Source organism: Pteropus alecto, unplaced genomic scaffold (genome assembly GCF_000325575.1).
Source record: "Pteropus alecto unplaced genomic scaffold, ASM32557v1 scaffold40, whole genome shotgun sequence".
Lineage (NCBI taxonomy): Eukaryota > Metazoa > Chordata > Mammalia > Chiroptera > Pteropodidae > Pteropus > Pteropus alecto.
The window spans coordinates 5,005,721-5,031,496 of NW_006431919.1; the positions used below are offsets into that span (position 1 = coordinate 5,005,721).

At 47.3% G+C, this 25,776-nt stretch overlaps 1 pseudogene; it reads left to right on the forward strand.

Annotated features, from left to right (window-relative positions):
- The first annotated feature begins 22,433 nt into the window (after window positions 1-22,433).
- Window positions 22,434-22,552, forward strand: LOC112475369 (annotated as a pseudogene).
- Window positions 22,553-25,776: the final 3,224 nt, after the last annotated feature.

The following is a 25,776-nucleotide window of genomic DNA, read 5'->3' on the forward strand; positions in this document are numbered from 1 at the left end:
GGATAATTTCTTCTCAGCTCCAAAGTAGTGAGTTTAGACTTTCTGCCTCTATCTCCCAGGCAACCTGGGGCTCTGGACTGTCCCTTGCTCTGCTGAGGGCCACCAGGTGAGGGTGGCCTAGGCAGATGGGGAGTTGGGAGAAAGCAGACTTGGGGTGGGGGAGGGGAGAATTTGCAGAGCACAATTCAGGAGGAGGGGAGCCAATGAAGAAGGAAGGGAAGGAAGAGAGAAAAGATCTCAGAGAGAGGAAAAAATGGATGCAGCCAGCTCAGAATTCTCAGGATCTCTGACAAATCCCCAGTCCCCGGGAGGCCAGGTAGAGTCAGGCAAGTCTTCCCTGGGGGCAGCAGCTGGTCCCCAGTAGCAGGTGAGGTTAATCCAGCCTCCGTAAGAAGGCACCAGGAAAATGGTTTTCACTTCTCAGAGAGCCACAATAAGGAGAAAGGTCAATTCCAAAGCCTTGGCCTGGTGGTCAGACTCGCCTGCCTCATGGCTTCTGTGCAGCATCGCAGGGTTCTGGAGAGGAGCCAGGTGACTGCACACACGGGCCCCCTGCCTCTCCAGGACAGGCAGGGGTGAGCACGCCTTCAGGGGTTTCCTCAGTGCTTACTGTGCAGGCAGTCTGTGGGAGCTGCTGTCTCAAAGCACCCCAGATGGGGTGGCTTCAACAAAAGAAATTTACTCGTTCACGGTTCTGGACGCTGGGAAGTCCAAACTCAAGATGTTGGCAGGGCTGGTTCCTTCTGACACTGTGAGGAGGATCTGTTTCAAGCCTTCCTTGTAGATGGTCCTGTGTCTCTTCACATGGTCTCCCCTCTCTGCATGTCTCTGTCCACGGGTCTCCTTCTAATAAAGACATTAGTCATAGTGGATTAGGACCCACCCCAATAACTTCATTTTAACTTGATCACCTCTGTAAAGATCCTGTCTCTCAGTAAGGTCACATTCTGAGGTACTGGGGATTGGGATCTCAACACAGGAATTTTAGGGGGACACAATTCAGCCAATAGCACTGTCCACAGGGCTCCCCATCGGCTGCCTTGCGGGGAGTGAGAGGGAAAACCAAGCTCTGGCGATGCCCAGCCCTCCCTGGCTACCGACCCTGGGAAGTCCGCTCACCTTCAGAGCCGCTGGCTCCTTTGTGAAATGGAAGTGGCGGTAATGCCCGCTGGGTACCGGAGAAGCGCAGGGACTCCGTGCACCCTTCCCTTTTATGTTCCATGAATTTCCAGCTCTGGAAACACCTTTGGGAATTGTGTTTGCTCTCCCCTGCCGAACTCGGGTTCTCTGAGAACTGAGAATTGTTTCCGACCCCAGAAAAGACAGCTCTGCTACCCTTTTTCCTCCTTCCTCCTCCTTCTCCTCTTCCTTTTATTGATTCCCAAAGGCTGCAGTTATTGGCTACCACTTATGGAAGACTTTGTTGTACAGACGTTGTGCCAAGTGCTTTACAATCTTTATCTCACTCGACCCTCACCATAACCCTACAGGACAGGAACTATTACCGTCTCCATTTTGCAGATGGATAAACCGAGGCTCAAGGAGTTCGGGTAGGGCCCAGAGGACAGAGCTAGGGCACGAGTAGGGGATCTCAGCTCCGCGGAAGGAAGGCCTTCCTCATGGGTGCCCCGGAAGGTAGTGAGGTCCTCTTCCCAGGGCCTTCCCTGGAAGGAGGATCACAAGCCTTTAGAATCTTGAGGTGAAAGGAGTTACCAAGTCCAAGTGCCTCTCCCGGGCCCCGGGCAAGCCCCCTCTCTAATGCCTCAAAGCCTCAGCCAAGGAGAGGCCTGTGGGGGAGAGGCGAGGACTCTTGCAGACCCTCCCAGGTCAACATGCCCAGTTGTCCCTCCAACAATGGCCTAGCACAGAGCAAGGACGGAATACAAAGAAGAAACGAATGATGGTCTCCGTCAACTGCAGTCACAAAAATAGCCAACTGCAGTCACAAAACAAATTTTAGGTGACAATTTGCCGGGTTCAGGCTAAGCTTTTGATCTATAGTTTCCATTTCATTTCATCCTTTCCCAAACCTTATGGGATAGGTGGGGTAATTGTCCTGATTTTAAAGCTAAGAATACTGAGACCCAGAGAGGTTTAGTAACTTGCCCAAGTCTGCCTGGCTCCAAAGCTCTTAACCACTGCATTAGGAGATCTCACACCCTGCCCACAGAAGGAGGATGTTCATTTAATCTTGCCAACAGCCTCGAGTCCCCAGAAACCCCCTAGCACACAGTGGGCACTTAATAAACACGTAACAAATTAATGAACTGATCTATTCATCAGCCTAGCCCACTGAGGTTGACATGTTAACCTAACAACAAAATCTCTGGGCCCATAAGATTCCCCCAGCCCAGAGTCTGGTACACAGTAGGTGCTCAATAAATATTTGTGGCATAAATGGCCCTCTGGTCCCTAATGTGAGCAACTCTGCCCATAAATTTCAGCTCTAGGCACTTTGAAGTTTCCCCAGGGGACAGCTGCTTTGCTTGTTATCGAGGCCCCCCCAGCCCCCACCCCTCCTGGCCCCCTGGGCTCATCCAGGCCAGGGACCTGGGGCCGCCAGAGCCGGGAGATAAGGATGATGGATGGCCAGTCGCCTGGCTCCACTGAAGCCTGGGGTTTCCTGGGAGCGGGAGACAGTCTAGTGATTCTAAAGCCCCTCGGAATTCAAGTGGAGAGAGCTCAAGGAGGGGGTGGGGGCAGCATCCAAAGTGTCCCTATCTCCTCAGAGATGCTGGACCCGACAGGAGGTTTCAGCACTCCCCGGCTGCCTTGATCTCCTTCCATGTTGACAAGGCTTCCTTTCAGCATGTGCTGGACGCTAGGACTCATCATGGGAGCTTCCAGTGGGAGGCTGGAGGATGGCATTCCCTCCATCCCACCTCCTCGCCTCCCCTCGGCACTGGGCCCAGGATCTGAACACTGAGCAGGCTTGCTTCCCACTGTATCTGCCCTCTGCCATTAATTGAGTCCTTGGTAAATTAAGAAATCACAATGTCTAGACCTAGGATTCCCCATTTGTAAAGTAAGTCTTGGGGAAGGTGTTCCCTTCCAGCAATGCTGAGATTGGATTCTAAGTAGCTAATGGGGGGGGGACCAGCAGGGGATGCTTCTATGGTGAGGTCTGCTTGTTCTTGGATACAGGCAATAACGTGCATTGGTTTGTTTAATTTAAAATCTCTGAGCCCCCAAAACCATGATGCCTCCTAGCTTTAGGTAGATTGTAAAGCATGAGCAAGTTAGATTTTGAAGGGCTCTAAGACATCAAAACTTGTTCCTTTTTGTCTTTTCCTTCTCGCTGGACTTAAGTTTATCTTAAACTTTAAAACTATTTTTTTTAACTGCAAATAATACCTGAATGACTTCCTTGTTTAAAAAAATAAAAAAAAAAAACTTCAGATAAGGTTAAAGTGCCCCAAACAAGGTACCCTCAATCCTGGACTACTCCCCGCTCTTTCCAGAAGCAACGCCGTCATGCAGAGATGACCCCCAAACCCTCCTCAGCACCTTTTCATATCTCTATTCACCCACAGACAGACGTGCAGACTTGTCCTGTAGTGGGTGGAGGTTTATGTAAGAAATCAGCCCACACTGGTCTTGGTACCTTGCCCCCACCACGGCGGCCGATCCATGCTGGGACATATGGCTCCATCTTATTCCCCGTCACTAGGGTACAGTTCACGACTGGGTGGCCCTCCCTTCTAGGTGAGCTCCAAGAGGGCGGACACTTGGTCTGTTTTGTTCACTGGTGATTCCCAGTGTCTAAACCAGGTTCTGGCAGTAGTTACTCAATAACTATTCCACGAATGAATGAAGAGATGAATAAATGAAGATCTGATGCACTTAAACACTGGTGGACAACACCTTTCAGCTTTTCATCAACACAGTGATGCGGTGAGCATCCCTAAACATGCTGCCTGTGTTCACTTTTGAGGAGTAGTAACTCGTGGAGCTCCCTGGAGCCCCATAGAGCACAGTTTGAAATCCTCTGGTTAGACCTTAATTTCCTACCTGAGCACAGGAGCCCAGAGAGGGCCAACAACTACTCCGTGTCACCTAACATATCAGGAACTGATTAGAATCTCACAGGGAATTCGAATTTCTCTTCCTCCATCAACTCTCTTAGTATTTTCACTTTCTCCGACCCCCAGCTCCAGCCTATGTACCTCCAAAGGGTGACTTCAAGGACAAAAGATCTGATTTACTGAGCATAGAGAAAGAAGACCCTCAAAATCAGGAGTCTGGCTTTTTGTCCCAGTATTGTATTGTGTAAGGTACTGAATAAATTGTTTTTTTCTTCCCGAGCCTCAGTTTTGCTAATCTGTAAAACTGGCCTGATGATTCTTGCCTAACTCTGGAAGTGAAGATGATGAGAAAGTTTGTAAAATAGAAAAAGGGCATAGGAATCTGAGAGGGGGCTGTTCAATTTAAAATGTAGAATTTAAAAAAAAAAACAAATTTTAGGTGAAATGATATAGAATGTTCCCACTTTTATAAAAAGCAAAAAGAAAAAATTATATTAATATATTTTTTGAATAAGTTTATATAAATACAGAAAAATGATAGCAGTTACCCTGCAAACGTTAATTATAAATGGTTTCCTGGGACTTTAGAATTGCAGAGGAAGAAAAGGGGAAGCTATTAACATTTCTTGCTGTACCTAGTTTTGTTTGATTTTGTAAAAGCTTGACAAAACCAAAGATATATTTACATATTAAATGCGTAACCTCAAAAAATCAAAAATGAAGATAAATATTGTTATAGGAAAAATAATTAAAGCCAAGACCATGGGTAATCCATGTAAAAAGTAAAAATACAAATAGCTAAACAAGAAAAAAGGCTAAATCTTTGAGCAAATAGATACAAATGAAAATAACAATGAAATCCCTTTTTTTGGCCTATCAAATTGTAAAAAGTGATATGAAATAAAGACAAAAAGGTTTGTATTCTTGCCCTGGAGAGAAGGTAATCATGGCGGGGATTAGCAGGAAGGTGGGGACACCTGTGCCCCTCACAGCGATGACAAGTCTGTCCTGTCTTGCTCCCCAGCACTCTGATAATGCTACCCTAGGACAAGGACAGATGACAGGATAGAGTCCTTGCTTCCTTCAGCTTCCCTCTCCTCCCTGTCCTGGAGGACAGTGATGGCGTCCTCTGGCCCGCTGCCCCCACCAGGACACTCTGCCCTCATCAGACCTAAATCCCTCTTCTTCTGATAAAAGACTCCTGATCCTGGGACAAAACCAGAAATGACGGGGAAGGTGCCTGCTGTCCAGTCCCCCACTCTCAAAGGAATTGCTAGGTTCAAAACAGAATCCCCCTTGTGGGATCAAAGGTCATCTCTGTTAAGCCTCTGCCTCTAGGCAGAACTTCCCCAAAGGCTTTATTTTGGTGGGTTTTAATGGGAATACAGTGCCATACTAGGAAGTGCCATTATCAGTCATCAGGTCTTTAGCCCCATTTTATATTGGTGGAAACTGAGGCACTGGAAGGCTTACGGAAAACCCAAATTACTTAACTGATTAAATGGAGCTATGTCTAGAACCAATGCCTTTTGACTCCCAGTTCAGTGCTCTTTCTGCTCAGATTAATTGTGGCTATGTCCTTTTTTTTTTGTGGGTTGGATGTGTTCTTTAATCTCTGTATACTGAAATTTATTATCAATCAATTTGGCTGTGTCTAAAAATCCTACTTGTTCACTTGGGGAAGGAGGTGGTCCTAAGGTATTATATATTCACAGTGTCAATAATATATTTAAAAGGAGAAAAGATGCAGTTCTGACACAGACATAATAGAGTTAATAATGAGCAGATATCAATCAATAAGCAATAAAATTAAATCACATTAAATAATCATTTTTGAAAACTTAACTAAAAGTCCCCTGATGATATCACAACAAACAAATGCAAAACAGGGCATTGTTGATATGCTTGACACAGTGCCTTTGTCTTGTCTTACCAGCACCTCCCCCTTGACCTAAAAGTTCTGCTGAAGGAGAGAAGGAGGGAAGGCAGAGGAGCACCAGGCAGTAATCGGTCACAGAATTCAGGTCAAGTACTGACCTACCTGCCTAAAAATGTGTCTTGGTGTTAAGCAGATCCTCTTTTATTATTCTCAAGAAAAGACTATAAAATGGTGGTTAAGAGTAGGGCTAAACTTTTCTGGTAAATAGACAGTAAATGTTCCAGCCTTTCCGAGTTATGTAGTTGATTTGCAATGACTTACTCTGCCATTGGTACCTCAAAAGAGCCAAAAGCAACAAATAAATGAGCATAACTGTGTTTCAATAAAACTTTATTTATAAAACAGGCCATGGGGAGGATTTGGCCCTCGGGCTACAGTTTGCCAGCTCCTGCTTAAAAACATGGGCTTGGGAGTCAGACTTGAAATCCCAACTTCGCTGCTTCTTCATTTGTGAGAACTCGAACAAGTGGTATAATTATTTGAGCCTCATTTGCAGATAATAATTGTACCTGGTCACACTCAGTGGAACACCACTTGGCTCAGTTGTGTTGTAGGTGCTCAATAAGTGGGACCTAAACAGGCAGGACATAGCCCACTGGGCTGGAAGAGACCTGGGTTCTGACTCTAAATTGACTGCCCCTGCCAGCCATTTAACCTTGGCCAGGTATGTAACTTAACAGCTCCGAAACTGTAAAGTGGGATGAGAAACTCATTTATTGCCAGGATCTTTCGATGCTATCTTACTTAACCCTCACAATAGCCCTTGTAATTGTTACTGTCCCCATTTTACAGAAGAAGAAACTGAGTCCCAGAGAAGTGAAGGGCCACTTAGGTAATAAGTGGTAGAAACCAGATATTTGAACGGAGTGTCAGACTTCAAAGGTTGTGATATTTCTTTCCACTCAACCATGTTGCCTCCCTAGATAATAGGAAGATGGGAAGAGGCATAGACTTCATAAAGCATTCCAATCCATGCAACTGTGAACCCCTGCAGCACCTGTCTGGTACCTGGGTCGCCCCAACATCCCTGCCCTGCCTCATCTTCCACATCCATGTCCTCTTTGGTCAACATTGACTGTGATAAGGGCTTGAATTGAATGGACCTCTACCCCTGTCACTTTTGTCCAAGAGTCAGATGCTCTCTTGAGAACCTCCAAACTTTTATCACCCTTCTTCTACAGGATGCTCTCCCAAAATTTGATGACAGCTTCTACATCCCCTAACTCCACAGCCTGGTTCCTGCAATTGTGCCTCTTCTTCCAGGGGACACGATGTAGAGGCCTCTGGGAGTACAGCCACCCCACCCTGGGACTGGCCCAGTGTGTTTATACCCCTGGAAGACCATGGCGCCCAGAACTGCGTTCCTGCCCAGCGGGCTGAGATGTCACAAAGGTGAGTCAGCTCATGCTGTGATAATATCTATACAGCCAATGTGGGAGGCAGGTGCTTCTTGCACTGGAGGGATAGGGTTGGGACAGAAAGGAGCCTTTCTGTCTTTGCCGATCCTTCCCCTGGGGCAGGGAGTGCAGGAACATCAAGAAGAAAGGCTTCCCTTTCTGAGAACAGTCTTTTGAGAAAGGAGGATCTGGGTCTGACTCTTACAGAGACTGGTCTTGAGAAACCAGTACAGAAAAGTAGGGGTAGGAAGAACTGGTGGGGGTTGGGGGAGGGGTCAAGACCACAGTGGAAACAAGCCTTGTGCTTTCTGAGGCTAGGAGGGTGAGAGAAGCCTGATGATGCCAACGTGATCATTCAGAAGGCACTGGCCCTCCTGGCTGGTCATTGGAATAATCATATCTCCTCTTTGGGTCTCGGTTTTCCCATCTCTCCTTCGGCCTCTCAGAGAGACGGTGTGGCATAGCGGCTCCTAAGCACCGAGCTCTGCCTCTTCCTAGCTGTTTGACCTCGGGCGAGTGGCTTAACCCCCTGAACCTTGTTTTTCTTCTCTATAAAATGGGATAAAGGTAAAGCGCTCCGTGTGCCTGCTGATACTCAGCGCTCAGTTCGTAGGAGGTGTTGTGTGGTGACCTAAAAGCTCATCCTCCTCAGAACCCTGAAGCTCTACAAGTGGGATCAGGAGAGAAGGGGTGCGTGCATGGGGCAGGGCTGTTGGTAAGACCCTGCATCACCCCCAGGTCCAGTTTTAAAGGACACCAGAACTCTGGCCACCTCTGCTACCTATATGTGTGCTGCACATCCCTCCCTCCAGGCCTTTGTCTTCGTTAGTCTCTCCTCAATGCAGAATGCCTGTTTTGCTCGATCACATCCGTCCTGCCCACCCTCCAGGCTCTGAAGACTTCCCTCCGGAAGTCTTCCCTGACCTCTTCCTCCTCACATCTTACAGCTTCTTTTGGAGGAACTTGCTTGACTTTGCATTATCTGATGAGTAAAGATGAGCTGCAGGCAGGGACCACTGATCCATTAGGCACAGCATCTAGGGCCCACGATACCCTTAGGGGCCCACAAAAATGTGAGTCTTAAAAAAATGTAGTCTTAAAAAAGGCTTTAAATCTTTGAAAATCAGAATTAAAAAATGAAAATAGTAATTAAAAAAACCATGTTAACAATGAATCTGGCCTGGATTATATTCATCTTTATACCAACACACATTTTAAAATATTTTCTGATGGAGGAAGGGGCCCATAAAGGCAAAAGTGTCCAAGGTCCACGAAAGCCATGACGCGACCCTGACCACAGGGCTGTGCCTGGGCCTCGCCGTGCACCCAGGTCTGGCACAGACCTCTGCCTGGAACTGCTAGACTGGGAGCTCCCCAAGGGCCAGGACTGGGTCAGTCCCATTCACGGCCAGCCACAGCATCCCCAGTACCTAACGCACAGTAGGTGCTTGATAAAAAATACGTGTGGCCAAGGAATGGTGGTTGGAAGGTGCACGCACATGCGTGTGTGTGTGTGTGTTTGTGTGTGTGTGTATGCATACACCTGTGCCTCTAACATTCAGGCAAGAATCTTTCCTGCGTACCTTTGTTTCTGTCTGCAGAATGTGCCTAAGCAGAATCAAAGCTGGGCACTTAGAACCCTAGACTCGTAGGAAGTGAGTGTTGGAAGGGATCATTTATTCATTCTACAAACATTTCTTGTGCCCTGACAATGTGCAGGCACTGTGTGTGGGACCCTGGAGAACACCACTTGTGGCTCGTATAGATGGTCCTCAGAGGGCCTTCCAGGGATCTAAGAACCCTGGATGTGTAAGTAAAATTTGGAGCCTGTACACGTAAAGAGAGACATTCTGACATCAGACTGCCAAAAGGCCAGTGTCTCCAAAGTGTTAAGAACCACTGGTTCAAGCCTATCATCCAACAGGCTTTTTTTTTAAAGTTGAGGAAATTGAGACCCAGGGCAAGGAAATGATTTGTTCAAGGTCACACAATGAGTCAAGGGCAGGGGCAGGCCCCTCCAAACCTAGACATCTCCAAGAGAAGACCCCTTCATTCATTGACAGCAGGTGGCTAGATAAGGGCCAGCTATTAAGCCGATTCTGTGGGTCTCTGGATTCTCAGGAACCCCGCTTCTGAACCCTACCCCACCACACCCCCCATCCACACACACTCCCAGCTGCCTTTCACAATATCCCCCAGGTTCACTCATGGGGCCTGGTGTTGGGTCTGCCTCAAGTCAAAGGCAGATAACCTCTCCCAAGGATGAATAAACATCCCGTGGGTGCCCTGGGCAGAAAAATGTGGAAATGGAGACTTTTCCCTCTGAGCCGTGAACATGCTCTGGCAGGCTGCCTTGCAGTTGCAGTGACCTCTTGGATCTGGGCCTGAGGCCCTTCGAGTTCCCATCTGTGTGTCCCTCAGATGTTTTCTCACTGTAGATGACTCCTGCAACCTCAACAAAGAAGGCCTGTCAAGCGACCAGGATCCCACACTCTCCGCCCGCGCCTCTGTCAGAGCCGCACACCTTCCATGGCCTGCTGCCGACAAGCAGGGGTTGCCAGCTGTGGGCTGGCCCTTCCTTCTGAAGGGTGTTAGCAGTGGTACCTGCGGGAGATTTTATGTGGAGACAAGTGGTTTGAATTTAAGGGGAAGGCACAGGGGAGCTCATTAGAAAGCCTAGTTGTGGTAAATAGATATTTGTTTTATCCTACTTTTTAGAGAACTTAATCTTAGAAAAACAGAACTGAGCTTGAAATTAAGCAACACTTTTCCCCCCTCAGCTACAATTTATTTCCAGGTTAAAAAAAAAAAACTTTTCAAAAATTTGGTAAAAAAGATCAAGTAGAAGCTCTGTCTAAACTTAGGGACCAGAAATGTGGCAGACTGTCTTCCCTGCAGCCCTGAGGACTGTGGGTTTGGTCTCAGCTCTAAGGAGACAGAAGGGAAGCAGGCACAGGGATGCATAGAGAGCAGAACCCTGTGGTCTGCAAAACGTTGCAAGCTTTTGCCGATGTTTGGAAAGACAGAAATGAATCCCATCCCCGTCTTTATTCAATTCTCCTGGTTGCTATTTGCCAGTTCTGCTTAATCTTGGAGAAATACAGGGATGATTTCTGGATGTGTTTGGAGTGGCCTGGAATCCACTTTTGGAAATAGAGACTGTATCATTGAATTACATGATACTCCTTGCATGGCTAGTGTGCACGTGTGTGTGAGTGCATGCGAGTGCACGAATACACACACATACACACTCTCTCTCTCTCTCTCTCCTCTCTCTCTCTCTCTCTCTCTCTCCTCTGCTCACATGCCACCCTCCTCACACAGCTTTCTCCTCAGCCCTCCACCAGGACACCCCTTCTGTTTCCTCAGGACGTGAAGAAAACTTGACAGGTCCCTCTCTTCCAGAACCTTCAGTTTACAAACTCACATCAGAATTAACATGCGCCAATGAAAATCTCCTCCAGTCGCAGGAGAAAATTAAGGAGCAGCAAAGAAACATAAAATTGAGTTTCTTAGAGTCAGAGTCACTAATAGAACCTGCTCACAGGGCTGTTGTAAGAATTAAGTGCCCGTAGCTTGGCTCAGAATGTAGTGAGCACTCAGCAAATATTTGATGAAACATATGATGGCAGGAAAAAAATGCTTGAGGCTGTCACTGCAGCCAATGCTCCTTCCCCGCAGCAAATCTAAGACTGTAATGTTTTAGGAGGCTCTCCCCCACATCTGGGTGCCGAATGATATGGCTTTGCGGGGCCAGCCAAGCAACTCACAATATAGAAGATGGAAGTTGAAGGATCATCTATGCAGTTATGAATTCAACTAAAATTTGTTAGTTTTGTTGTTATTCTTATGGTTGATCCTAAATCTTAAACCTGTATAGTCATTGACTCTAAGTTGGAAAATAACTCAGAAATTCTCACCCAGGCATCTCCCTGACCGACATCATTCAGCCTCTTGCATACTCCTGATGGTGGGCCTCCGCCACAGACACAGGGGGGAGTCAGCGCTTTCTGGCTCTGGGCTGACATCTGCCTTCCTGAAACATCTACCTGCTTCGTCCTCCAGAATGTCTCAAGGCTGCTGTTTCCCCCGCTCCCCCAGGGGGCATTTAAATTATGTGCGAACAGCTCTCCTGTCAAGTCAAAGGCAGATAACCTCTCCCAAGGAGCTGCGCCGTTTTAAATTTCTACCAGCAATGCACAAGGGGGCATTTAAATTATGTGCGAACAGCTCTCCTGGCCATTCCCACCCAACTCTCAAAACCAAAGTCATTTTAGGCCCAAAGTAGAAATTTCTAGAAAAGACAAAATTCCCCCATATTGTTATGGTTCAAATGAGCTCCCAGGAAGTGTGTGCATCTTGGGTTTTTATCTAGCAAAAATGGGCCAAGTTGTCCCCAAAACCTGAGCCCACTGGCTCCAGTGCCATGTCTGGACTCCGATGGCACATCCCCCAAGGCCTAAGGGAAGACAGAGACATCGCATTTGTGCCTCCTCCTACCCACCCAGTTCTCTCAAGGCCATGTCCAGGTGAGAAAAATCCCCATTTCAAAGAAGAAAGAAGGAAAGAATCCAGCTGGGCTTGGGAGAACTGGGTTTCCCCATGCATAGCTGTACCCTTAGGAAAGCCCCTTGTAGGACTCATTTTCCCCCCGTTTGTGTTTATGGACTGCATGATCCCTGAGGGCCTTTCTGGGAGTGAAGTTCAAACAAAGAAAAGGGATGTGAGATTTGGGTGGAGGCACCTGATGCCACTGTCCTGGAGTTTCCATAGCAACCACTTTCTTCATCTCTGAAGTGCTGCACCAGTGGGGGCTTGGAGCTGTGCCTTCTGCCTGAAGGGTTGTCCCTTTGCTTTTTACGAGGCAGACTCCTCCCATCCCTTAGGCCTCTTCATAAACATCAACTTCCCTAAAGGTCTCTCCTGGCCTCCTGCAAACAGCTAATCTCCCCCAAACCCTGTCTCTTTCTTCCCAGCATTGGTAACCATCAGAGATGATTTTATTTTATTGCATTTGTAATGTCTATCTCCCATGAGGACAGAAACCCTGGCTGTCTTGTTTACGGCTGCGTCCCTAGTCCCCAGCACAGAGTCTGGCATGTAGTCAGGATTCAATACAGTTGAATGAATGAACAAGCGAATGAATCAATGAATGAGTAAATGGGCCTGGTTGGCAGTGTCCTGTGGACTACGCCCTTCCCATGAGCCACTTACTTTTCTTCCCTCCTCCTCTGCCTCCCTTCTCACCTTCCTTCCTCCTGGCTCTGCCCTTCCTTTGCCCACATCTGTCATTTTTATTCCAGCTGCCAAATATTTTGCTCCTGTTCTTCCTTCTCCTCCTCTTTACCTATCCACTTCATTTGTATCCTCAAAGCCATTTTGTGCCTTGTTACCACCACCTCCATGAAGCCCACCAGGACAGGTGTAGCTCACAGGGCCCTCTACCCTTTCAAATATCTAAACTTTTTATTGACCCGGTACCTTACCATTCACCACAGACTTTCCTGAGTGGCTTCCTGGTCACAGCCTATGGAGGAGGCAGAGAAGGTACATGTAAAACAAAACATGCTACACCCGGTATATGGAATTACTAGACTCGTTTTCCTGACATGGTAACTCTGGATCAAAGTCTAAATACTCTGTCTAAATACACTGAGAGAATCAGTGAGTAGGTGTACATCAGCCTCTGACCCAAGGTCATCTGGCTTCCCTGCCATCTATGAACTCCTCTGGCCATTTCCTGTTTTAATTTTTACTATGAAAATTTCTAATATAAATGAAGAAGACCAGTAAAGTGGACATTTCTATGCCCATTTTGTGGCCTGGTCTTTTACCCCTTCATTAGTCACTGTTCTGTCCCTCAGAATGAGCTTGCGTGTTTGTTTCTTAGACTTCAAATTTGTAGCAGCTGCTGCCCAAATTTTACACGTCTATTTTCTCTTTCCTCTTATCCTCATTACTGACTCCCATTCCAAACACACACACACCTTGCATACCCAAAGGCAAGTCTTCTATTGGTTCGATGTACCCCTTTTTTACGGAGTGCACATCGTTGGTTTTTTGTTTGTTTGTTGTTTGTTTGTTTGTTTGTTTGTTTTTAAGCACAAACAGCACCCCATCTTCCTAGGTAGTCTCCCTTCCAAGTACTAACCGGCCCGACCCTGCTTAACTTTCAAGATCAGACGAGATCAGGCACGTTCAGGGTGGCATGGCCATAGACTTATGTGTGTTTATTATGATAAGATATACATAATATAGTTTACCATTGTAAACGTTCATGATGTTATATAACCATCACTACTATTCATCTTTAAAACTTTTTCATCACCCCCTAAAAAATTCTGTACTCATAAGCAATAACTCCCCCTCCCATGTCCCTGATAACCACTATCCTACTTTATGTATCTATGAATTTCCTTATTCTAGATAGCTCATGCAAGTAGAATCATACGATATTGTAATTCTATGTTTAACTTTTTGAAGAACCGCCAGCAGTTTTCCCGAGCAGCTGCGCCGTTTTAAATTTCTACCAGCAATGCACAAGGGTTCCGATGTCTTTACAACCTTGCCAACACATGTTAGTTTCCTGGTTTGGTTTGGTTTTTTAAATAATAGCTGTTCTACTGGATGTGCAGTGGTATCTTGTTATGGTTTTGATTTGCATTTCCCCAATGACTAATGACACTGAGCATGTTTCCATGTGCCTGCTAGCCATTCGAATATCGTATTTGGAGAAATGTCTATGCAAGTCCTTTGCCTATTTTTTAATTGGGCTTAATTTTTTGTTGTTTTGTTGCAGGAGACCTTTATATATGTACTCTGGATGGTAATCCTTCATCAGATATATTTTCTCCCATCCTGTGGATTTTCTTTTCACTCTCTTGATAGTTTACTTTGATGCACAAAAGATTTTAATTTTGATGAAATCTGACTTTTTGTGTTTGTGTGTAGCCTATGCTTTTGGTGTCATATTTAAGAAATCATTGCCATAAGATTTTTCCCTATACGTTCTTCTAAGAGTTTTGTAGTTTTAGCTCTTAAGTTTAAGTCTTTGATCCATTTGGAGTTAATTCTTAAACATGGTATAAGGTAAAGGCCCAACTTCGTTCTTTCATGTGTGGACGTCCAGTTTTCCCAGCACCATTTGTTGAAAAGATTCTCCTTTTCCCATTGAATGATCTTGGTGCCTTTGGTGAAAATCATATATGTGAGGATTTGTTTCTGGGATCTCTGTTCTATTTCACTGATGTATGCGTATGTCTTTATGCCAGTACCACAACTGTTTTGATTACTACGGCTTTGTAGTGTGTTTTGAAATCGTGAAGTCTGAGACCTCCAATTTTGTTCTTCTTTTTCAAGATCGTGTTTGCTATTTGAGGACCTTAGAAATTCTATATGAATTTTAAGATGGGCTTTTCTATTTCTGCAAAGTATACTGTTGAGATTTTTATAGGCATTGTCCTGACTCTGTATGTGTGTGTGTGTATTTTGAAGTTATGTGATCGTTACTGAAAAGAGATCGTTATCTCTTTTCACTCTACTTTCAAGCTCCATCCATACTGTTAAGTGGACATTTAGTCTTTCATGTGTAATTTTGGCTGAGCCCTCATGGTTGCCTATCCTCTGCCCATCAAGGGACACAAGGTCCCCTCCAGTTCCCCATGACCACAGTAAAGCTGTAGCACACATGCTCAGGCAGGCCCCTCTGTGTGAGAATCTCTGATAATCCCCATGCACTTATCCACGAGATAATAATTATGATTAGCTAATACTTTATGGACCCTTACTAGGTGCCAGATGCTGTGTGAGGACTTTATATGCATTCTCGTTGTATAATTATAACTCTGTGAGACATGTACTAATATTATTGCCATTTTACACCTGGGGAACTAAGGCTCAGAGAACCACACAGGAAATGTCTGAGCCAGGATTCGAACGCAGGGCAGCCTGGCTCTGGCCCCTGTGGGCCCCATCACTGCGTTCCAGGGCCTATGTCCACTATGGGACTGCAGGGCTCAGATTACAATTCCTTTTGCTTCCTTACCTGTTGACTGCTTGCCAGCTACCCAGTGGACATCTAGGCCGGTGGTGCCTGGAGTCAGGAGAGGAAAAGGGTCCAACCCAGCATCACGACCAGCTACTGAAGGAGCAGAGTGGGTCCTGGGACCCAGGTGACCTGACCCTGCCCATCAGGCCCGTGGTCAGGAGAAGGGTCACTGTATGCGCATCTCCCACAGTGAAAGACCCTCTGGCAGCCCATAAATCTGACTGGACCCCACTTGTCCTGTTTACTGGATTAGCGGACTGGGCGTCTCCGTATAAATCACCCAGGGTGATTTACAGGGAGGCCTGGAAGGTCTGAAGGCCCGACTGACTCGGACCCCTGGGGAGGGGCAGATAACTGCCGCCTGAAACCCATGGGGAGGGGCAGACTAGTGCCGCCTGGGCCCACGCAGCCCAGCTGCCCTGCCCAGTGAGAGCTGAAGACAGGGACCCACGGCTCTTGGCCCTCAGTGGGGTGAGTCACTCTACGTCTATCTGTGTTCACATCCGCTCCTCTTCTTGCAGGCTCTTGGCACAGCTTAAAAGTTCCAAAGGCAAAGTTTCTGGCACTTGTAAGGACAGTCTCTATCAAATAATATAAAGTAAGAATAATAAAATGTGATCTGCAAATCGCAAAGGAATAAAGAAGCCAAACTGTGAAGGAATTGAGGTTGCAGTCTTTCTGAAATAAAATGAATAGTTAACTTTTATGGATTGTTTACCATGTGCCATGTACCAGTCTGCCTTTTTTTTGACATGAATCGTCATTTTCCTCCACCATAAACCTGAGAGACAGGTACTATGATTACCTCTTTTATAGACGAGCCCGCTGACACACGGAGAGGTTAATTGACTTGACCTTGGCCAAGGTCACAAAACTTGAATCCTAGTAGTCAAGGTATGATTCAAATCAGGCATCTGATTTGAACTTAACCATTCCTCCTTCTGTTCACGCAGTGCCCTCATCGAGACGGGGGTTCAAGGTAGGGAATGACTAAGGCAGGAAGTGCTGGGCCACTTAGGGGATGGGCTTTGTAGTTAGTTAGGCCAGGATTTAGGTCCCAGCTCTACCACTTCCTAGCTTGTGACATGGACAGGTCTTTTTGATTCTCTGTGCCTCAGTTTCCTCATCTATCAATTGAGGGTAATAATAGCACCTCCCCCGTAGGAGGGCAGGTCTTTTTCTGTGTATTCGGAGTAATAAATAAGATAATATATTAAAAATGTGCTTAGCACATGCCAAGTGTGTAGTTAAGTATTCTATAAATGGTAGCATATTATTATGGTTGTTATTTATTTAGTTAGTTGTTTATTTTTCACCCTGATCTCAAGGAATTTATGAGCCAGTGGTGGAGACTTAAATCTACACAAGGAACTGCAAAGAGGTAGGAGCATTATAGTGCAGAATGAAGGTTCAAAGTAGAAGGGGTAGTGAATTCTAAGAAGAAGGACCAGAAACCTCCTCATGGAGAAGATGGCTAAGACCTAAGCTGTGAAACCTGAGCCAGATTTCCTAAAACCGTGAAAGCAGAAAAACACTAAGAGAGTTTTCTTAGCAAAAATACCTGATGGGTGATGGAGGACTCAGTACCAACTGCCAACCCATACACTAACCATTTGCACCCGTCTCTCCATGTCAGTAGAGATGGTGTCTGTCTAATTCTTCATGAAGTCTCCCCATGCCTCCACATGACTGAATGATGACAGATCCTCGGTACATATTAGATGGATGAATAGATAGATGGATGGACAGGTGAATAGAATTGATGCACAGGTGAGTCGGTGGGTGGATAGATGGACACATAAGTAGAATGAATGGATAGATGAGATGGATGGGGAGATGGATGGATGGATGAGAGTGTGGCTGAAGGTCAAGTGCATGCACGGTGTCTGCCTAGTGAGTTCCCACTTCAGGGCCTTTGCTTTCGAGATTCTCTCTGCCTAGATTATTCTCCAAGATATTCCCTTGGCTTAGCTCTCTCATTTTATTTAAGGCTCTGGTTAAATGTCACTTCCTCAGAGAAGCCTTCCCTGACCACCCAATCTAAAATAGATTCCTCTTTGCCTCTGTGCTCTCCTATATTTTTAATAGTGTTTATCACTCCCTGGCATACTAGATATTCGTTTGTTCTCTCCCATCAAATGTAAGCTCAGTGGTGGCAGAGGCTTTCTTTGCTTTGCTCACTCTTCTATCTCCAGCACCTAGTACAGGGCCTGGCACAGAGCAGGCCTTCGGTCAGCATTTGTTGAATGAGTTAAAGGATAGAATAAACAGCTAAGAAGGAAGGGTGAAGTCTCATCTTGAAACTCTCTGAAATATCTTAGTGAAAGTTGAAAACGTGTTCTACAGATGATAATGCTGATATTTTCTCTCATTTGTTTTATAGTTTACACGTCTCAAAGGACTTTTTCATCCATTATCCCATTTGCACTCATTTGAAATAGGCAGGAGAGATAGTTGAGAATTATTTTTCCACAATAGAAATATCTTCGTAGATCACAAAGTATTTCAAAATTTCAACTTGATGCGGAAGGGTAAAAAATAGCAAGTGAAATTCTTCCCATGGGCCTCTCACTCTCTTTCTAAAATTTCCACTGCAGAGAGTTTGGGGTTAGAGTTATAATCCCCACTGTAATGAATGAGGAAACTGAGGCTCAGAAAAGCTAAGAGACTTGCCCAAAGTCACGCAGCTACTTAACAGCAGAGCAAAATGTTTTGTTCATTCCACCTCAGGTATCTATCAAGTGCCAACCGTATGGCCCATGAGATATGATTTCTTGAAGCCTCAGTTCCCCTTACCCCATATCCACCCCAGGAAGGGCCAAGGCGGGTGGGTTCAAGGGGGACTGAATTGGCTCCAAGTGTAACCAACAGGAACACTTTTTCTGCCAGACCCCGGTCCTGGTTAAGCCTGCTCAGCCCCACATGGCTCTGGGCAGCCAAAATGGAGAAAGATGACAATCTGAGTGCCTGGAATGTTCTCAGCAGTTTAGCCAGGCTCTCTCAGCTTCCTGTACATCCTGTTTCTTCTCTCCTATTGACCTGCCACCCAGTTGGGCAGGCACTTTCCCTGCAGTATCTTAACTAATACTTGCAGTAGCCTCTGACCTATCATTATCCCCATTGAATGGGAGATAAAACCGAGGTCTGGAGCACTTCAATGGCTTGCCCAAGGCTATCCAGCTAAACAGCAAGAGATGCAGCTTAAACTCTGGGCCTATATTGCTGATTCTAGAGCACATGCTCCTCCCCCGTGCCTCCTGCATCCCATCCCTGGGCCCCCTGCTCCTCAACTTACCCATCCTGCCCCCACACTCTGCACTGGGGCCCGGGGCTGAGTAGAGGCCCCGGCCCTGAGGGGCCACCGCTGCCCCTACCTCTCCTCAGGACTTCTCTAGGTGCCACCATCTTCCTTTGAACTATACTCCCTATGCCGCCAACCCTGTCTCTTCTCCCTCTTCCTCTACGGTTTCTTCCCTCGTGGTCCACAAACATGCTCAAGTTTTCGCTATTTTTTAAAAGAAGCCCCTCCCCGGTTCCTTTTCTCCTTCAGGCTACCACTTCCTCTGTCTCCTTTATTTCACCGCCAAACTTCTTAGGGCAAAGAAGGTTTTATGTGTCATTTCCAGCCAGTGCCCCCCCCACAAATGACTTGGTCATTGGGCAGATCTGGATTTTATTCCTCACTCTGCCACTGGGTTATGGTGTGACCTTGAGTAAATCACAGCACCTTTCTGAGCCTCCGCTCCCTCATCTGTAAAATGGGGCCGTTGATAGGCTTCCCAAAGCAAGACAAAGAATCTAAAGGGCTTGGTACCATATCCAGCATAGAGCAGTGGTGGTTGCTTTGTCGGTCCCCGCTGTCTCTCAGCCCTAGCACGGTCCCAGCATGGGCAGGCTTAACATAAAATATCTGGTGAGTGAGAAACGGAATGAATGAGCTTCATTCACAAAGGGCCTGGCCTCCCCATCACTCTCTCCTGTTCAGGCCCTCACTGCCTGTAGCACCTGTCCACTGTTAGGTTATGGATACTGTGGTAAAGTATACATAACATAAAATTTACCATTTTATCCTTTCATTGTCATTAAGCACATTCACCATGTTGTGTGACTATCACCACCATCTATCACCAAAACTTCTTCATCCTGCTAAACTGAAATTCTATACTTATTAAACAACCACCCATTCCTCTCTCCCCTCAGCCGCTGATGACCATCTTTCTGCTTTCTGTCTCTGTGAATTTGACTATTCTAGGTGCCGCATGTAAGTGCAATCCTAGTGTTTGCCCTTTGTGATGGCTAGTTCTGTGTTAACTTGCTAGTCTGTGGGTGTCCAGCTGTTTGGTCAAACACCAGCCTAGATGTTGCTGTGAAAATATTTTTTAGATGTGATTAACATTTAAATCGGTAGACTTTAAATAAAGCAGAATACCCTCCATAGGATGGGTGGGCCTCATCCAATCATTTGAAGGCCTTAAGAGGAAAGACTGATGTCTCCCAAATAAGGAGTTCGGCCTCCACACTGCAACAGAGAAGTTCTGCTTGAGTTTTCAGCCTTTGGACTCGAGGTTACAACATCAATTCCTACCTGCATTTCTATCCTGACGGCCTACCTTACAGATTTCTGATTTGCCAGCCCACAATCACATGAGCCAATTCCTTAAAATCTCAGTTTCTCTCTCTCATTTTTACATGGATGTATGTATACATGTATGTGTATATATATCATATATATGTATCTCCTACTAGTTCTGTTTCTCTGGAGAATCCTAATACACTGGCCCCGCTCCTTCTATATATACCTTATTCCCATGTCATCAGCCCACATATCACCTCTTCCAGGAAGCCTTCTGGAGCATTCTCTCATGGAACACTTGCCACGCGCAGCTTTCTGGAGAGGGTTTAATCCTTGCAAGCAAGGACCATTTTTGCTTCTTGCTTCAGACATTCATTCATCTCTGCTCTCTCAATGGTACCGGATGGCCGGGCTGTGTGGGTGTCCACAGTATTTGTGGGAAGGTCCCAGAACACTCCAAGGATCCTGGTCAGGACTTCATCTGACAGCAGGACACCCAGGACTGCTCTCTGGCTTCCTGACTGTTGGCTGACGGAGACTGTGACAAGGATGAGGAGGGCAGGCTTCCCCTCAGGACCCCAGTCCCTGCCCCCTTGAGGTTGTACTGAGCTACTGAGCAGTGGTCGGGAACAGATTTGGAGCAGGTCTCTGTCATGTCACTTTGGGAAAGCCACCTAACATCTCTCAGACTACTTTCTCATCTCTAAAAGGAGAATAATAATGCTTATCTCAGAGAGAATTTAGAGGAGGAAATAACACACACAGCACTGACACGTAGTAACCACTCTATAAATGACAGATATTGTTGTTGCTATTGCTATTTTTATTAATAGCTGTGTGACTTTAGGCAAGTGGCTTAACCCCTCTGTGCCCCATTTCCTGCTCTCTAAAAAAGGAAAAAAATAATAAATACTTCACAGGGTGGCTATGGGCATGAAATGAGATAAAACACGTGAAGTGCGCTGGAGGTAGTAATCCCTCAATACTCGATAGTTATTGTTAGTCATCAATATGTATTATTATCATTATTATCATTTGGGCTGGCCAACCAGGTACCCCTTATTCTTTCCAGCAGCTCTGAGGGATCTGAGGCTCTGAGTGGAGGAAAAGTACCCCCACCTTCCGCCCGCCACCCTCCGCCCCTCAGGCCCCTTTGAAGTCCCCAGGGGCCCTGGGCCATGATAAATGTCCCAGCCCTATAGGTTATGACTTGCTGCCAGATTTGACGTTAACCATCATGCCCTGGCCGGGTGTTTGAAGAAAGTGGCTAAATGCTGCTGGGGCTGATGGGGAAGATAGCAGCTGAGGCTGGTCTTTGAAAGCCCCAGGCCGCCCTGGTGAGAGGGAGCGAGGAGGCCGGCTCCGCTCCAGCTGTTTAGTCTACCAATCACGGTGGTGACAAGGAGTCTGTGCTGGCATGGGGAGGGCTGCTGCCGGTGCTGGGCGGGAGGGCGGCTCTGCAGCCACTAGGGGGTCTCCTTGGCTTTCTCTTTTTCTGTGTGTGTGTGTGTGCGCGCGTGTGCGTGTGTGTGTTTGCAATCCCACTTTTCACACCTTTTGGGTAAGCAGAGAGAAGGCTGCAGAGGAGAAAGAGCACTGTACTGGAATGGGGGACCGGGGCTCCCCGCTGTCTCACCATCCGTCTTCTTCCCTTAGGAAAGGGGAGGGGGTGTCACGAGGGGTTCATATCCCAGGCTTCATACCTGGCTCTGCCTCTTCTTGCAGTGAATCCTTGGGAAAGATCCTTGACTTCCTGAGCCTCAGTTTCCTCATCTGTAAAATGGGGGTGAATAAGAGCCCCTCCCTCACAGGGGTAAGCAAGGATTAAATAAGCTGTGCTGGCGTGGGGAGTGTCTTGCACAGAACCAACCACACAGTGGGGACTCAGCAGATGGAAGCTGATCTCCATCCACTGTTGGCTGGGGACACGGGAATAAAGAGCCACGTTTGCTTTTTTGGTTCTTCATGTGTCCCCAGATACCTCATCCCAGCTTCCAGTTTACATCACAGTTCACATTCATTTGTTCTTACAAACAACATTTATCCAAGGCAGAGAAGCATCAAAATTAAAAATAATAACTACCGTTATTGAGCACTTAGCATGTGCCAGGCTCTGTGTTGAACACTTTACATGTCACAGATAACTGGAAGGAAAGCATTACTATTAAACCATTGTACACGGTGGAAACTGAGGCTGAGAGAGAAGAGACTTGCCCAATGAGCGGCAAGAAAAACCCCCTAGCCCTTTTGTCTCTAGGGTCACACGTGGTGCTTCAGGTGGGGTGCTGGAGGCACTCAAGCCACGTGTTCCATGCCAGTGGGCAGGAGTTTCTGTTAACCCAGCCACTCGGGGACAGTGGCTGGTGGACCCTCCACCGTGACATGCATTTCTAAGATCACAGGCAAAGTGAAGACATCACTAGCTCATAAAGTTTGTACCATTAACACTTCAGTCTAAGGCCATGCTACCCAGAACAAGCCCGATCCCGTCTGATCCCGGAAGCTAAGCAGGGTCGGGCCTGGTTAGTACTTGGATGGGAGACCACCTAGGAAGACCAGGTGCTGTAGGCATAAAAACTTTTTAAAAAATTTAAAAATAAGGGATTGTAAGCTGACAAGTTCCTTGCAATCTGTGAGGTCAACTAAGGGTTGCCTTACCTAAAAAAAAAAAAATTTCATTGGCTACAGTAAATTACATGGTTATGCATAAACGCAAAGGAAAATATGATTCTACCATATGTTGGGAAGGAGGAAAATGACTACCCCAGGTCCCACAGTCCAGGAGGGGAGGCACATGTGTAACCAGAGTGCCACCCACAGAACCTCGTTTGACCTTCACAGTGAAAGGGTGGAGTGGAAGATGCCAGGCTCTAAGTCCAGCTGGCTCTTAGGAAGTGTTCAACAAATGTCACTGGGGGAGAGAAGGACAGGAAATAAAAAGAGGGCCAGAAAGGACAGACTGGCCTAAAAACATATGCTCTGGAATCAGAGGGCCCTGAGTTCAAATCCCAGTCTTGCAGGTACGAGCCTGGTGATGTCAGACAGCTCCCTGCTCTCTCGGGACCCCAACTTCCTCATCTGTCTTTGGGAACGACAGTCTCATCAACCTCATAGGGCAGCATTGGCATAAAGCACAAGTTCTCCAGAGGGATGCCAGAAATATAATTGTTTTAGTAATTCCTGTGCTATGTCTCATTAACTCCCTTGCAACGGTGAGTAGAGGCAGAACCCAAGATGGTGTCACTCTCAGTGCTAGAGTCAGGATCCTAGCCCAGGCAAAGTCCATCGCCCAAGGCCTGGTTTTCCTTGTCCTAGTGCAATTCTGGCCAGATCCAAGGCTGCCTAGCTATACATGAAGGCAATCAGCCTCCTCCCCTAGACACACACACACACACACACACACACACCCTTTGTCCTTGACAACCCCTGTTGAGGCCCCACCTGACTCAGGTAAACACCCAAAACTTGGGACCGATGGCCAGATCAGTGACCCCAGCCCTGGCTATGATGAAGAACCAGGCTAGTGTGTTCAATATCCAGGTTCTTGGCCCCCTTCCAGCGATTCTGATTCTATAGATCTGGATTGGGGATTCTAAAACCTCATTTTAACACGTTCCTAGGGATTCTGACCCTCAGCCAGGCCCTCGATCCCCCAAAATCCAGTTGGTTCAGAATTTCTAATAGGTCATTGGGGGTCCTGGCTCCCCAAGACCCCATCCCCAGCAGTGATGCTGCCCCAAGAGGAGCCCTTTCCCTGCCTAGGAAGCCACCTGCCTGCCCACCCCCACGATGCCCTGTGCTGAGCTCGCCTGTGGGCTGAGGCAACAGGAAAAGGCAGCTGTATTTTTAGGTGGGCGGGGGTGGTGGGAAGAGAGCTGACTGCTAGTCAGGAAACCTGCCGTGGAGTCTCCTCTGCCCACTCTGTAACTCTCATGCCTCGGAGCCCAGCTTCTTTACATGGATGTGTGGCTCATGTCCCCGGTGGAAGGACATCAGAGGTGGCCACTAACCATGGAGCTAAGAAGACTGACCCATCAGGTCCTTTGCTGAAGCCCTGCACCTAAATTTGTTTCCTCTTCTTTAAATAGGGCCCCATAAAACCACATGGGCCTGACTAGATAGGGCTATGGAAGTGCCAAAGGTGGGATAAGGCCCGGTGGGCGCTCAGCTGGGAAACTCACCCCCTTAGGAAAGGGAGCAGGAAGCCCTGGAAGGTGCTCCTGCAGCACCCTCCTCCGCCTGCTTCGATTTCTCCACTTTCCTCCAGCTGCAGACCTGCAAGGGAGTTTATCAACGGGGAGTGGCAAGGCCTGCTCATCAGTGATTGTTTCTGGCCCAGGGGATTAACTCTGCAGCCCCTGGGCTGGCCCGGGTCAGGCACCCTGGCTACTAGCTGAGCCCTGGGGTTTTCAGCTTCAGATTGCTTATGGTGGGGAGGCGGTGGGGGATGGAACTCTTGTGAGGGAGAGACCTTCACAATCTTTCAAGGGCCAGAGAGATTAAAGCTAAATAGAGCACCTCGCTCTCCAGTTTAGGACACTCCAGGGGGCTTCTTCCACCTCTAGAATAAACTCTAAACCTGTGCCCCACCCACAAGGCCCTGCCCAGCTCTCTGAACTCAGCCCTCACTCAGGGATCCTCCAACCTTATTTCCCTTCCTGACACCCCCACCCAAACTTTTTCTTGCCCTGGGACTTTGGCACTGGCTCTTCCTGGGTCTGAACCCCCTTCCCAGATCTTTAAAAGGCTCTTGCTCCAAGCCTCTTCTCAAATATCACGTCCCAGAGAGGCCTCCTCTGGCCACCTTTCTAAGGGAGTCCTCTCCCACCCCATTGTTACACTATCATATCTCTCTGTTTACTTTTCAATCAGACTGAAATTCATATCTTTTTCCGCTTATTGTCTGTCTAGGTTATGAGGAAGTGAGCTGAGTTTCTCTCCCCAGTGCTTAGGACAGTGCCTGACACCTAGTGGGGGCTCAGCATTTTGCAGGATGAAAGGTTGAGGGCTATGGACCTATCAGGCATCCTGAGCTTTGTGCAGGGGTTGGGTTGTGAAGATGGAGGGTGGCTGGGCCAGGATCCCTGCTCTGAGGAGCCCATGTGCTTCCCATTGTGGAAGAGCACACTGGGTGGGTGTATTTGGAAAGGTAAGCAACACCTCCTGCTGGTTTCAGGTGCAAGCCCTGGGGGCTGGCTTGGAGGAGGTGCTTCCGTACCTGGCCATGTATTAGGATGCTGGGGGAGCTTGTTACGGGACCTCACCTCCTGGAGCAGGTAGGATTGGAGGGATTCTTGGGCCTCAGTGGTGAGAGATGCCTTCCCAGTGGAGCTGTGCTGTGAACAAGGCGAACAGGTACATCTGGGGGTGAGTGGGACGTGGGGTGGGGAAGACAAGAAGACTGGGCACCATCTCTTTCCCCAAGTTTGAGACCCCATCATGGGGTATAATAAGTAAGACCCAGGGAGGTCCTGGAGGGAGGAGTTTGGGCCTGGCTTCAGAGCCTCAGCTGCTTGTTCCAGCCTCCCCCGACTCCCAGGGTCACCCCACCTGCTGTCACAGATGCAGTTCTGCCCCTCAGCTCACTCTCAGGCCCTGCTTTCCCCGCCCTGTATAGTGAGAGGCTTGATGTGAGAGCACCATTTGGCTCTCTGAACTGGGCTTGGGCTATGGTCCTGCCACACACAGAGCTGGGTGGCCCTAGGAAAGTTACTTCAAAAGACTCTCTGAGCCTCAGTTTCCTCTTCTGTAAAATGGGATAAACAAGAAAATGGGAGGCTTGAACAAGCCAAAGC